Source organism: Leguminivora glycinivorella, chromosome 2 (assembly GCF_023078275.1).
Source record: "Leguminivora glycinivorella isolate SPB_JAAS2020 chromosome 2, LegGlyc_1.1, whole genome shotgun sequence".
NCBI classification, from domain to species: Eukaryota; Metazoa; Arthropoda; class Insecta; order Lepidoptera; family Tortricidae; genus Leguminivora; species Leguminivora glycinivorella.
This window is the reverse complement of record NC_062972.1, coordinates 26,290,648-26,302,554: the sequence shown is the minus strand read 5'-3', so window position 1 is coordinate 26,302,554 and position 11,907 is coordinate 26,290,648. Positions and strand designations below refer to the sequence as shown.

At 35.9% G+C, this 11,907-nt stretch overlaps 1 pseudogene; it reads right to left on the bottom strand.

Moving 5' to 3' along the window:
* Window positions 1–4,301: 4,301 nt before the first annotated feature.
* LOC125242433 lies at window positions 4,302–4,399 on the bottom strand (annotated as a pseudogene).
* Between the last annotated feature and the right edge of the window lie 7,508 nt (window positions 4,400–11,907).

Here is an 11,907-nt window from a genome sequence, read left to right as displayed (position 1 = left end):
TAGAATATAATTAATTTATTCGTTAACACACACACAAAATAAACGTTACAAATAATAAGACATAAACAAGAAGGAGATCCAACGAAATGGTCTAATCTTCCGATCAGACCATCCGGTGAAACAATCACGACAAGCACATAATATGTATGTCACAAATAATAAGAGCCAAATTTAAGACGTTTATGTGAAATAGTTTTTGTTGTGAGGACGCCCATAGAGGCTCCAAATAGTTCGTGTAATATTACACACGATGTTGTCTGCCAGTTCGGTTACTTGAACTTGGCTTGACACGCTGCCGCGTGTTTAGATTGCGGACAGTGTCAATTTAGTGTTACCATCTCACACGAATTGACTCCGATCATTTTTCAAAATAAATTTGTGCAAACACCATATAAAATCAAAACAACTCTGGTGTAAAAAACAGTGCTTCGTTTAATATTCTAATTATAAATGGTTAAACCCTTTTCCGAATGAATTAAAATAATTCACTGTTCCTGATCGGTTTAGCCATTATAACATCCGTTATAAATGCACTGAGACAAAGGTTGAGGTTATGTATGAACAGAGGTACAGTCAGTTTACATGTAAAATTGTTGCCATATATATAATTCTTCATTAAAATAATAATTTTCAAAATTTAGTTGAAGTTGTCTGAATCTAAGGTTACGTGCCCCGTGTGCAAACACCATTTAAAAATTATATTGAACGTAAGAAGGTAAGTCATACAGAACAATTTTGTGATAAGATAATATATTATTACAATTAATAATTTCGCCATTTACGTAAATAATCGTTTATAGAATATAATTATAATGATTAGTTCTGTTAGTTTTTTCATACGCCACACTGAATGTCTCTTCGCGATAGAGAATGTTACACACACTGACACACTAAATAATGTGACCAGTATAATGAAAATAAAGTCCAACGAGTTAAAACTAATTTTAAAACTCTTTCATTTTAATAAAGTTTAGAAGACAAAAAATACCTATATTTCTTATCATTGTATTAAAGTTCTCAACAATAATAAGTAGTAAACAACACAAAAAAAAACGATTTTAAACTGAGACTCTTTTAGACGTGACGATATTTATTTACCTTATTACTTTTGAATACATTCATAGCACTGGCAATCTTTTTGTATCCGTATATGATTTCCAGTGTCAAAAACAAATGTCATTGGAGCAAATTTGGCGACACGTCCGCTCCGAACGAGCCCGATCGGGCGTCTGACTAAATAGCAGCGTTTTACCTTACAATAAAACGCATATTAAGCGAAGTACCTTATTTGAAGCCTATTTTATTATATTTGAGAGAGCAATCCTGTTAACAGATGACGTAGCGGTTCAAATATTAGCTGACAGTAGTCGCCATTATCCCCACCACCAGTTTTACCTTTCCAGTTTTATCCCCTCACCACCGGGCGGTAGCGCCTGCGGGCGCCGTTTGCCTCATTGGTTCTCAAATTATAACCAAGACAAAGTTGCAATAAGTGTACAATTTACTAAAAAGGTTGCAATAATTATTTTTATTATGTACATTTTAAATAAAAACAGGGACATACCAGTATACATTGGAGTGTATAGGTGTTGGATTTTGCAACCTGAATGGTGAAGGTGATAAAATACATTAGTGAGTTAAACCTACCCTCCATGGGTGTAATAAAAGTAAAGTGGTTTATTGCAACGGTGTACTTATATTGCCACTGGCGGCCTAAAAACTATAGGCTTCAAATAAGGTACTTCGCTTAATATGCGTTTTATTGTAAGGTAAAACGCTGCTATTAAGCTTCCTACCGTTATTTGAAGCCTATTTTATTATATTTGAGACCTGTCTGTGACCGCCTGGTGGCCAGCATAACGCCAATGTGATTAATTCCTCATCATTAGTGAAACTGGTGGAAACAACTAGTGCACTTAATAATCTGCGTGTGTGGGTGAATCATTTCAATTCAACCAACTAAGTGGAATCTGCAGTGATACATGTTACTATTTTTGTGAATACTGTATTTTTAATAAATCAATGTGAATCAAGCTAAAAGATTAAATCTTATTTCTAAAAGCGAGTTCATATGTTTATTTCATTTCACCCATCAATTCATAATTTTCGGTATTGTCTGTTTCTATTAATTTCAGGATCCTTTATCATTATGCATCGATCTACTTCGCAAAAAGAAAGTGAAATCTTGTTGAGGCATTACAAGCCACAATCCTATTTGTCTTTATCACAGCAAAGCATATATGTTAGATCTAAAGATCTCAGTATAACTAAGGCATAATAATGTTTAGGTTACGTTACAGACACAAAATTATCTTCATGGCTTATTCCTTTGTATTAATATTTATTTGAAAGTTCTTATAGTCTTTATGAGGAATCAAGTGCACTTATACAACATTTTACAAAAACAACGGGAACTCCCTTGAAGATATATAAATCGACTACAATATTTCCTTACTTTGTTGTTAGCATATAATGGCTAAACAATGTCAAGTGTGTACGTACAAATTTGAACAAAGGTGATCATTGCGTGATGTCACAGTATGTACATGCATTGTATTTCCAGGCCGATTTAAGTTGGCATATACGAATAAAGACGAATTTCTTGTGCCCACCTAAAGGTGAATAATAGTAGTATACAGAGCGCAGCTATTTAGTCAATAAATTATCTTTTAATTTATAAGATTTTCGTTTCAGTCCATTTTTAATATGTACCACCCTATAAGTGGTTTCATTTTGTTGTACATTATAAGTATTTGCAATTAGTTAGGTTGATATGGTAAGCAGCAAGCAGCACTACCTTTGCTAATAAGTTGTAGTATAGCTAGAAAAACACTGGTTTTCACTTATCATTGTAATATATATAAGTACCAACTATATCTGCTATGATACACATTATGGTAAGATATATAAATAACTTGGACTGTAGGCCTAACTGAAGTTTTAGTTATATTTGAAAAAAAAAAGACTAAAAATAGTTCCAAAATAGATTTTAGCATTGATTTGACCCCATAAATTAGTTATGTCACAGGCGCATAGCTCTAATATTAGTACATTTTATGTATTTTAGACGAGTAGCCAAGCAAGACACTAAATAATTCATAACTTATTTTTGTCAAAAACTAGGGAAGAATGTAGGCAGACTCGGCGATCAGTTCTTGTTGAACATTGGTAGTATTCCTGCAGCAATAACCTTCGCGGTTATTTGCCTGAATGAAGCTCCCAGAATAATTAGTGTTTGATACTAAAAATCTTAAAGAGCCGTCTTTTAGCGTTAGGAGCAGATTCAAGCTGATTAAGAGGTACATGTTGTATGTACATTCTTCTAACGTCACATTTAGGATTACGGTGCATCCCTTTTCTCGAAAAGAACTTTGGCCTCCTTCTTACCCCGAGAGCGGGTTTCTGTGGGATGTTAGACAAGTTGTCTAGGAAATCTAGAAGGTTCTTGATTTGGAATCGATATTAATCATTTGATTTAAAAGCTTTGTATGGCATGGCTTATTGTCGTTCGGACAGGTACCGTACAGATAAATTTTATTCATCTCTGATCATATCATACCCTATGTGGGTCATAGGTATTTACATACGGTAAACATCCAAATTGTTCTTATATATATTATACGTGGAAGGTTAAAGAATTCCAACGTTATATTCACATACAGCGGGGTACAACCTTATATATTATTATGTCCACAGAAGGAAGTGAAGTGTCTAACTCATAGGAAATTAATAAAGGGTTAAAGATCTGAGTCTTTGATGACGTAAATTTGATAGTCAACACAAATTGTCAGGTTTTTGCAAGCCAATTACTCAGTTCCAGTATAGATTACCACAATCTTAGATATAGGAACAATTTGGTTATTTACCACTTTTACCAGGCAAGCTGGATTACGAAGAGTACACCCACTAATCCAACCTTTGCTTTAATAAGGAACTAGGCTCATCCCGTTCCACGTGACTTGTATTCAAAATCATTGATTTGGTGCTGGCACAGAATATATAAAAGTGCAAGTGGTGCTGGTTTCAGCGCTAGTGCGAGCTTCACGCTGCTAGCGGAGCCGGCAATACATATGTGGTTGAAAAGAGCCATTGACCGGTAAGTTCGCTTAGCTAGTCGCTGGCGGCTGAATAGGTTAGGTTAGGTTAGATATTTCATGAATATGATGATTTGTATTTGAAACGTATATTTACTTAATAGCATGCGTTTTCGTGGTAGTAGCCCGATACGCAATAATACCTACACAGTATATGACTTGTGGTTGCTTTGCGGAAGCATATATTTATGTTATTGTAATATGGCCAGACGCTTAATTAACCACTTTGCGGGTCTTCCCTACGCAGGGGCTATGCTAATATTCTGTCATTCCAATTTAAGTATATGTACTGCCGAAGCAAATACTACTTGCATAATCAAAGCACTTGTTTAGCGATATGTAACAGGCTAATACATATGTTTTATCATATCTTGCTTACCTACTTAAACCCTGCAAAAACAGTTTAAGAATGCTGTTTACATTAATTTAAGAATATCCGGTTCCTGATAGTTCTAGCAGAGAGCTGAGTTGTAAGTTTAACACGCCCTGCGGAGGCTATAGCCGTGACGGCCAAAATCTCTTTAGAGATTATGTTTTGTTGCTGAATATTCACAATATATTCATAATATTCACATGCCTTACGCAGGCAAATTATGAATATTATGGAATGGCAGATAAAATTTTATAAAAAGGCAAGTTCTATGATCACGCTACATTGCGCAGGCCAGGACGGGCTTGCTATATTATTGGTAATTCATTACACTAGATAGATAGTCTCATAGGCTCCTTTCTTTTATTTCGTCTGCTAGTGTAGCAGTCAAATAACAAAAAATAACAAACAAAGGCCTTGCGCAGGCTTATTATTTGTTGGGTAAGTAGAAATACTTACACGTCTTGCGCAGACGGAAGTACGAGTAATACATAGGCTTGGCGGAAACTTTCCTATTTACACGGATTTCCCGCTAACATTTGCCCAGCCTCGCAAATCGTCTCAATGGATATCCCAAGCAACAATGTTATTATAATGATGTCTCTTTACGCCTTGCGCAAGCGGAAATTATTAGAGTAGGTATTCGAATAAAAAACAATTTTCGGGTCTTTTCTTTGTAACGCTAAATCTAGGATATGAGCCGATACGACTACTACATAGTCAACACATCTGCTTGCGCAGCAGAATAATAATAAATTTATTGCACAACAACTTGTGTACTTAAATCAGCAGACAGTCACTTACTATTTATTTATATATCCTAATTGGATAGAAGCAAAAGATCAATAGTGACTCTCCTGTATGTGGTAATTTACAACAGAGTAGGTACCTACTTTAAATAATAATGGTTATTCTGGTAAATCTCAGACCTCACACTATACACCGTGTTTCACTTAACACTAAAAACCTGAAAACAGTTTGTTCAGAATCGAGAGTAGAATCGATTGAGCTATATCTTGATGGGGGTAATATTTTTATTTAAATTAGTATTATTAGTTATTTTTTACGTGCCCATTCTATTGTACTCGTAATACAACATTGTGTATATCGCATTGCTAGAGGTTGTTTACCTTTTTTCAGTAGTTAGGGGTATTAATACTGGCCGGTTACTTGGACGATTATTTTTTCCACTACTAGTTTGACGTTGTTTGTCAGTTTAATCTTAATGTTTATCATAAGTCATAACAAATTGAACTCGTACCTAATTACAACCTTGTCATTTTGAATATTGAGTTTATTTGCTTACTGCGATTACCTGTCCAATTTGAAGTTTACTGTGACAAAGCTTTAAAGTGTTTTACAGTGACATCTTAGCTGTCTATTGGTAAACCTTATGTCGTTGCAGTAACGTACACAAATAAATAGTCTTATGGTTTATGATGGTAGTTAGCAATTATTTTATTGAGTGTAGAGCTAAAAGTCAAGTAGAGCTGTACAGAAAATTAAAAATTCAATTTAAAAAAAAGTAACGATCAGATTAAAAGATGAATACTCTAGATGAGTTTAAAAAAATAAAAATCAGTTGGGGTGTCTGAGGTTTTGAGTGATACCGGAAACACCGTGTAGACATAGGGTGAAATAGCCATTTTTTAGACATAGAAAAGCATGCATATCACATTACAATTTTATATCACATACAGGGGTTTCACTCAAAATCTTTTACTTTAGCTAGAGTAGCAAACTTCCAGTAAGTCTATTATTATTATTAGTACCGGAAATTTATTCAACGCTTACACTTAGAACGATACTGTGCATCAATAGTAGGCACTCTTTAATTAAGAATGAAGAAAATAACATAATAGTAATAATAAATGCTGGAGTTTGCTTTTGTCCTTTAGGACGGGAACGGAAGCCCGGCCCAAGCGGGGCTTCATTAACCCTAAAGTAGACCGGACCCCAATAGGGAATCCAATATGACACTAGAACCTTTACAAGTTGATACAACAAGGTTTTAAACGTGTCCTAGGTTCTATCTACTTAATCGTTAATGAATTGCATCTTAGCTTCTTGCGAGACCATCAAAATTTTGAAAGCAATCACTGTTACACGCCATAGCCTGCATAGTAATAATACTGGGGATATGCACGGAAAATATCAGGTCATAAATATATTCTTAAAAATTTAAGCGTCCCTCACAAAATAGTAATCAAGTATCCTAATAGAATGCACTTTATCCTTGCGCAGGCTTGTGCAAAAAGTTTAATTACTTAGCAACCGCTCAAACAGACATTTCTGCAAAATATGCTCATTCAGGAATGAGACCGCGACCACTTAACAACTTATAAATTATGACGACAAAGATGCGTCTTTCTTTTTATAATTAACGAACAATTTATGAAATCGTGGTCTAATTTAAACTGTCTCAATTCTCAATGACCTGATCCGTGCTTATGGCGAACCGATTCACTGCAAATAAAGTAAAACAAATGCTCGTCACTTACTTACCGCGACGCCTTCGCTGCGCTCGAAATGTCAGCTTATCTAAAAATATTGCGACGGACAAGGAATGTCCGTCACGTTTTATTATTTATAATCGAACGGTAAAACCGTTAAAATATGAAATATTTTGTAAAATATTACATATTTTTTACTTACAAAAAATTCTAAGAATCTCAGAAATTCTAAGAATTTTTTGTAGTGAACCGTACGCTCCGAAGAACAGAACGCCAAATGAGGCAAACGGCGCCCGCAGGCGCTACCGCCCGGTGGTGAGGGGATAAAACTGGAAAGGTAAAACTGGTGGTGGGGATAATGGCGACTACTGTCAGCTAATATTTGAACCGCTACGTCATCTGTTAACAGGATTGCTCTCTCAAATATAATAAAATAGGCTTCAAATAACGGTAGGAAGCTTAATAGAATCTGTTCGCAGTTTTGACGTTTGTATGGAAAATTTACGAAAGTTTATATTCAACATTGATTTTATTCGTTCTCTTTGTAAGGAAAAATATGAAAAGGTAATAATTCTGTAGTCCAGTTATCTAGCTTATAAAATAACATTATTTTAAAACTAAAACACGGTCGTACATGTACATGAAGATGCCGACAGGGGCCGACCGCATTTTAGTTACAACTTTAAGTAAGTATGTATCTAAAATTGGAAGTGTTTCCTGATTTGTATTACACACAATTTTGCATACACATACTTAAAGTTTATAATTATCAAGAAAGCCTTTTGTTTGCCTAAAAGGTTTTCGAAGTAATTGCCATTTGATTTGAAGTATTTTTAGACAAATATTGATGTCGTTTAACTTCCATTTACTGTATTTTAGTAGCATGATAATACACATGTAAACTACTGAATTTTTAGTTTAGTATATAAGTAATGCGACAGCATCAATTTTAGCAGCCTAAAGTATACAAAATTGAGCTCAGCTCACTCAGACGTGAGCACTATTTGCGGGTTTTCTTAAACTAGCGTCAGGAAAAAAATCATAATTAATTCAGGGAGTAACTTTTCCTTGATCTTAACTACTGATTTTGTAGATAAGAATACGCGCTGTTTAAAACAAGTGCTTTTCTTATCAATAAGTATATACTGAAACTAAAACCGGACGTAGAAAACTACCAATTTTACGATTTTCTACTTTTTGATATTGACGGCCTCTTAATTTGTTTTTATTTCCCATACATTCGAACACAGCTTGGTCCCGAGCTATTAATACTGCCAACTATCATACGTTTAACTTTGTTACTTTGTTTCAAGTATCTCATAACAAAACTGAAATTTTCGCAAGTATTTTTTACTTAATGTACTAAGTATTAAATACTCGTAGTTCGGCTCTAAACGGATTAAGGATCTAATGTGGGTCACCTTTCATCCTGTAAGACTGTACGTAGTGTCGGTGTAACAATACGGGCAGATTATGATAATAGAATCCTGGTATCTTCTTTACCTGATCTGGTTCTTTTGTATTAGAAATCTGATAATGGTTCAATTGAACTATATTCAGAATATATTGATTTAAACTAGTTAAAACAAGATCTTCACTCAAATTATTAAATTAAAATGGGACTTAATCGCGTAAAACTTACGTTTATATTTAACCCGACGTTTCGGACATAACATTACGTCCGTGGTCACGGGTATACTGGCTGGGAGTTGTATCAACATCTTCTAGCTGTACGAGTTTTTCGAACTACCCGCACTTGATTGTCATTAGTCACTTTTTCTACTCCCGAACTGTTATTCGTCATTTACAGGGTCGTGCACAGATCTTTAAAACCCTACATAAAGGTCTATTCCCCAAAGCAAGCGTCCGCCGGCTTTCCGCGCATGCGCGCAGTATCGAAAAAACTGAAAACGCATTGTTTGGCTCTGTAACCATGGCAACGCCTTATAACGACACTGCGGGCGTGCGCGGGAAGGCTTTGCGCAGCCGAGCTGACAGTGCAAACCTTTGAGTCAAAATACAGGAAACAGTGTGAATTTCACGAAATTTATTCAAGAAAACTATTAAAACCTAAGTGCATGGTCGTAGAAAAAGTATTGTATGCAACGGTGTTTAACTGAGTCAAAAAATACTCGTGGCATCTCATTAACAATTTTCGGCTTCGCCTCAAATTGTTACTCACGCCACTCGTCTTTTTTGACCTGCTTTAAACGCCTGTTGCATAAAATACTATTTTAAACCCCGACGCAAAAACGACAGGGTGTTATAAGTTTGACGTGTCTGTCTGTGTGTGTGTCTGTCTGTCTGTTTGTCTGTCTGTCTGTGTGTGTGTCTGTTTGTTGCATCGTAGCTCCCGAACGGATAAACCGATTTCGATTCAGTTTTTTTTGTAAGCTGAGTTAGTCGGGAGTGTTCTTAGCCATGTTTTATGAAAATCGATCCACTATGTCGCGGTCGGGGGTTTTTTCAAAATTTTAATTTTGTGGTTAGGTTGTACGCTAGGGTTGCCAGTCTGCCTACATACAACACTCTCGACATCCGATGGTATGGGGCCGGAAGTTTTCTCACGTTTACACTTGCTAATCACCCTTGCCTAATGCCCTTCATTTTGATTGAAATTACGGATAGGAAATTACGTGAAGCGATTGAAATCAGGAAACATTCCTGATTTCAATCGCTTCACGTACTTTCCTGCTATAGTAACGACGTTCAGTTGAAAGGACTTTGGGATTATGCAGTTCAATCCTGTGGTTTGGTCCTGACTCCAGCAAACATAAATATTAGCAAGTATTAGTTAGCATTAGATGATAAGCAAGACGTGATTATTTAAGGGGAGATAGTTGAAGGGATGGAGAATGACATAGGCTACTTTTTGTCTCTTTCTAACGCGAGCGCAGAGACCCACTGAAAATCAGCGCCTCTGCTTGCCGTGGCACTATGGCGGCTGAGTGGGCTCCTATATAACATCTAGATTGTGTTGAATGTATCTCTGTTATATTTGTCCAAATTGATGTTAAATGAAGGATATTCTATTTTAAATACTTGCTCTACAAATAAGTAAATATTTTTCCAAGTCTATAATCATTTACAAGCATTAATTAAAAAAACCTTGTATCTAAACAAAACGTTCCAAGAATAATCTCGGCCGTAATTTTTAAAGATTTTAAGAAAACACAACGCCAAACATTTTTAATTAACGTCCAAGATCCCAGTAAGTATATGAGTGGTACAAAGGGGACGCACCCAGAGAATTCATTATCAGGAATTGCGTTTCAGGTTTAATTATAGGAGAATTTTAATTTTGCCAGCGGAGCTGAGACAGTAATGGAGACATGAACATGGTCCTGTGGATTTGCTGACGTTACTTCGTGAACTGTACGTAGAGCACGTAAGAGTGTATTATGTTTTGTACCCTACTTGTTTGTAAGAACATAAATTAGGATTTGTATGTTCAGTATGGAAATCTATTAGTTTGTTCTGCTGCATACATTGTTTTACGCAACAGCGAATAGTTTTGCTGACTGTACCTGTGAAATTGCATGGAAAAAATATGAATGAACTCATTGATAACTTCGCCATAATATTTCGTCACTACTTTGAAAAAATCTCGTATCTCACACTGCTCCTCAAAGACAAAACGTAGTAAGTCTATATGCATTCCACACATACTTACTTAATACATTTTTCTCTTCATTTACAGAAGAAGATACAAGTTGTTTTCCAAAGTAGTGCCGATTTATATGTACCTGGACGACTATCGGGTCCACTGATGTCTTGAGGACATTTATGATGCAAATCAAACATCATAAGTTTCGCTTGTACTCGTTGTTGGCGGTAACTAGTATGGCTGGGTGATCTTTTAGATGTCCTAAGTTAAAAGATACCTATCTAGTGTCAGTTAGAATTGGCCGCTAACTGCCACTAAGGCCTGACACTAACCACTTAACTCAGGGTTAGTCGGCTGCCATCTGTCAAATTCCATATAAAATAATGGGTTAACCCGCGGGTTAACCTTCCATTTTCGTTGGTGCAAGTGGCCCTTAATGTTTTAATTGTTATGTGGAGCACAAAATTATAAGTACCAAAGTTGACGCATACTTCTACATAGATGAAGCTAATCCACACTGTGATCTGCGTAAATGAAAGGTTCAATTAACCAAGTTGCAATTTAATCTTTATACCTAGATAATTTTAGCTTCAATACTATTGCTCTTGCGAATTGGCGCGACAGCGCCAGACTACCTTTATTTTCGTTAAGGTAGTCTGGCTCTGTCACGCCAATACGCACGAGCGATAGAGATAGATATCTACGAGCTTTTCGTTTCGTGAGCGTTTGTGCCATTCGGCTACGTACCCAGGCCTTTTTGCAATATTTCCACGACAATAGTTCGCCTAGGTCTTCCACTTCCAACTTAGTAATTAATAATGTATAAAAATATAATTTTCAGCACACATTTAATTTCGCACTGCTTTCCTAAGTAGCACATTTCTTGTCAGGTCGAAAATTCAAAGGGCCATATGTATGTAAGTCCACCAATTAGAATCCTGGGACACTCTAGAACCCTTTATTTGCTATAGAAGTCAGTTTGACTTTTACTGTGAAAGGGTTACAGTACACTACAGTGGCCTAGGATTCAGATTGGTTGACTGTACTGAAAAACGAAGTACGTTACACGTGCGAAGGGGGAGTTCGTAACTCGTGTCGATTTAAAACACTCCTTTCGGTCTTGTTCTAATATGCCTATCATTTCGAATTTCCTTTTTCCGCTCATGTATCGTAATGTACTATTAATTAACCTAAGTCAATTAATTTACCGTGGTCGGGTATGCACATGTATACATTTTTCCTCTAATTGGTTTGTGATATCAAAATCATCAGTCGGTTCAAGTAGCAAACACATACATTTACGCAAAATAATAATTTTTCCCCTCACTAGCTCGGAAACACGTGTTTTGTCCTTTAATACCAGCGGGTAAAAACGCATTTTAT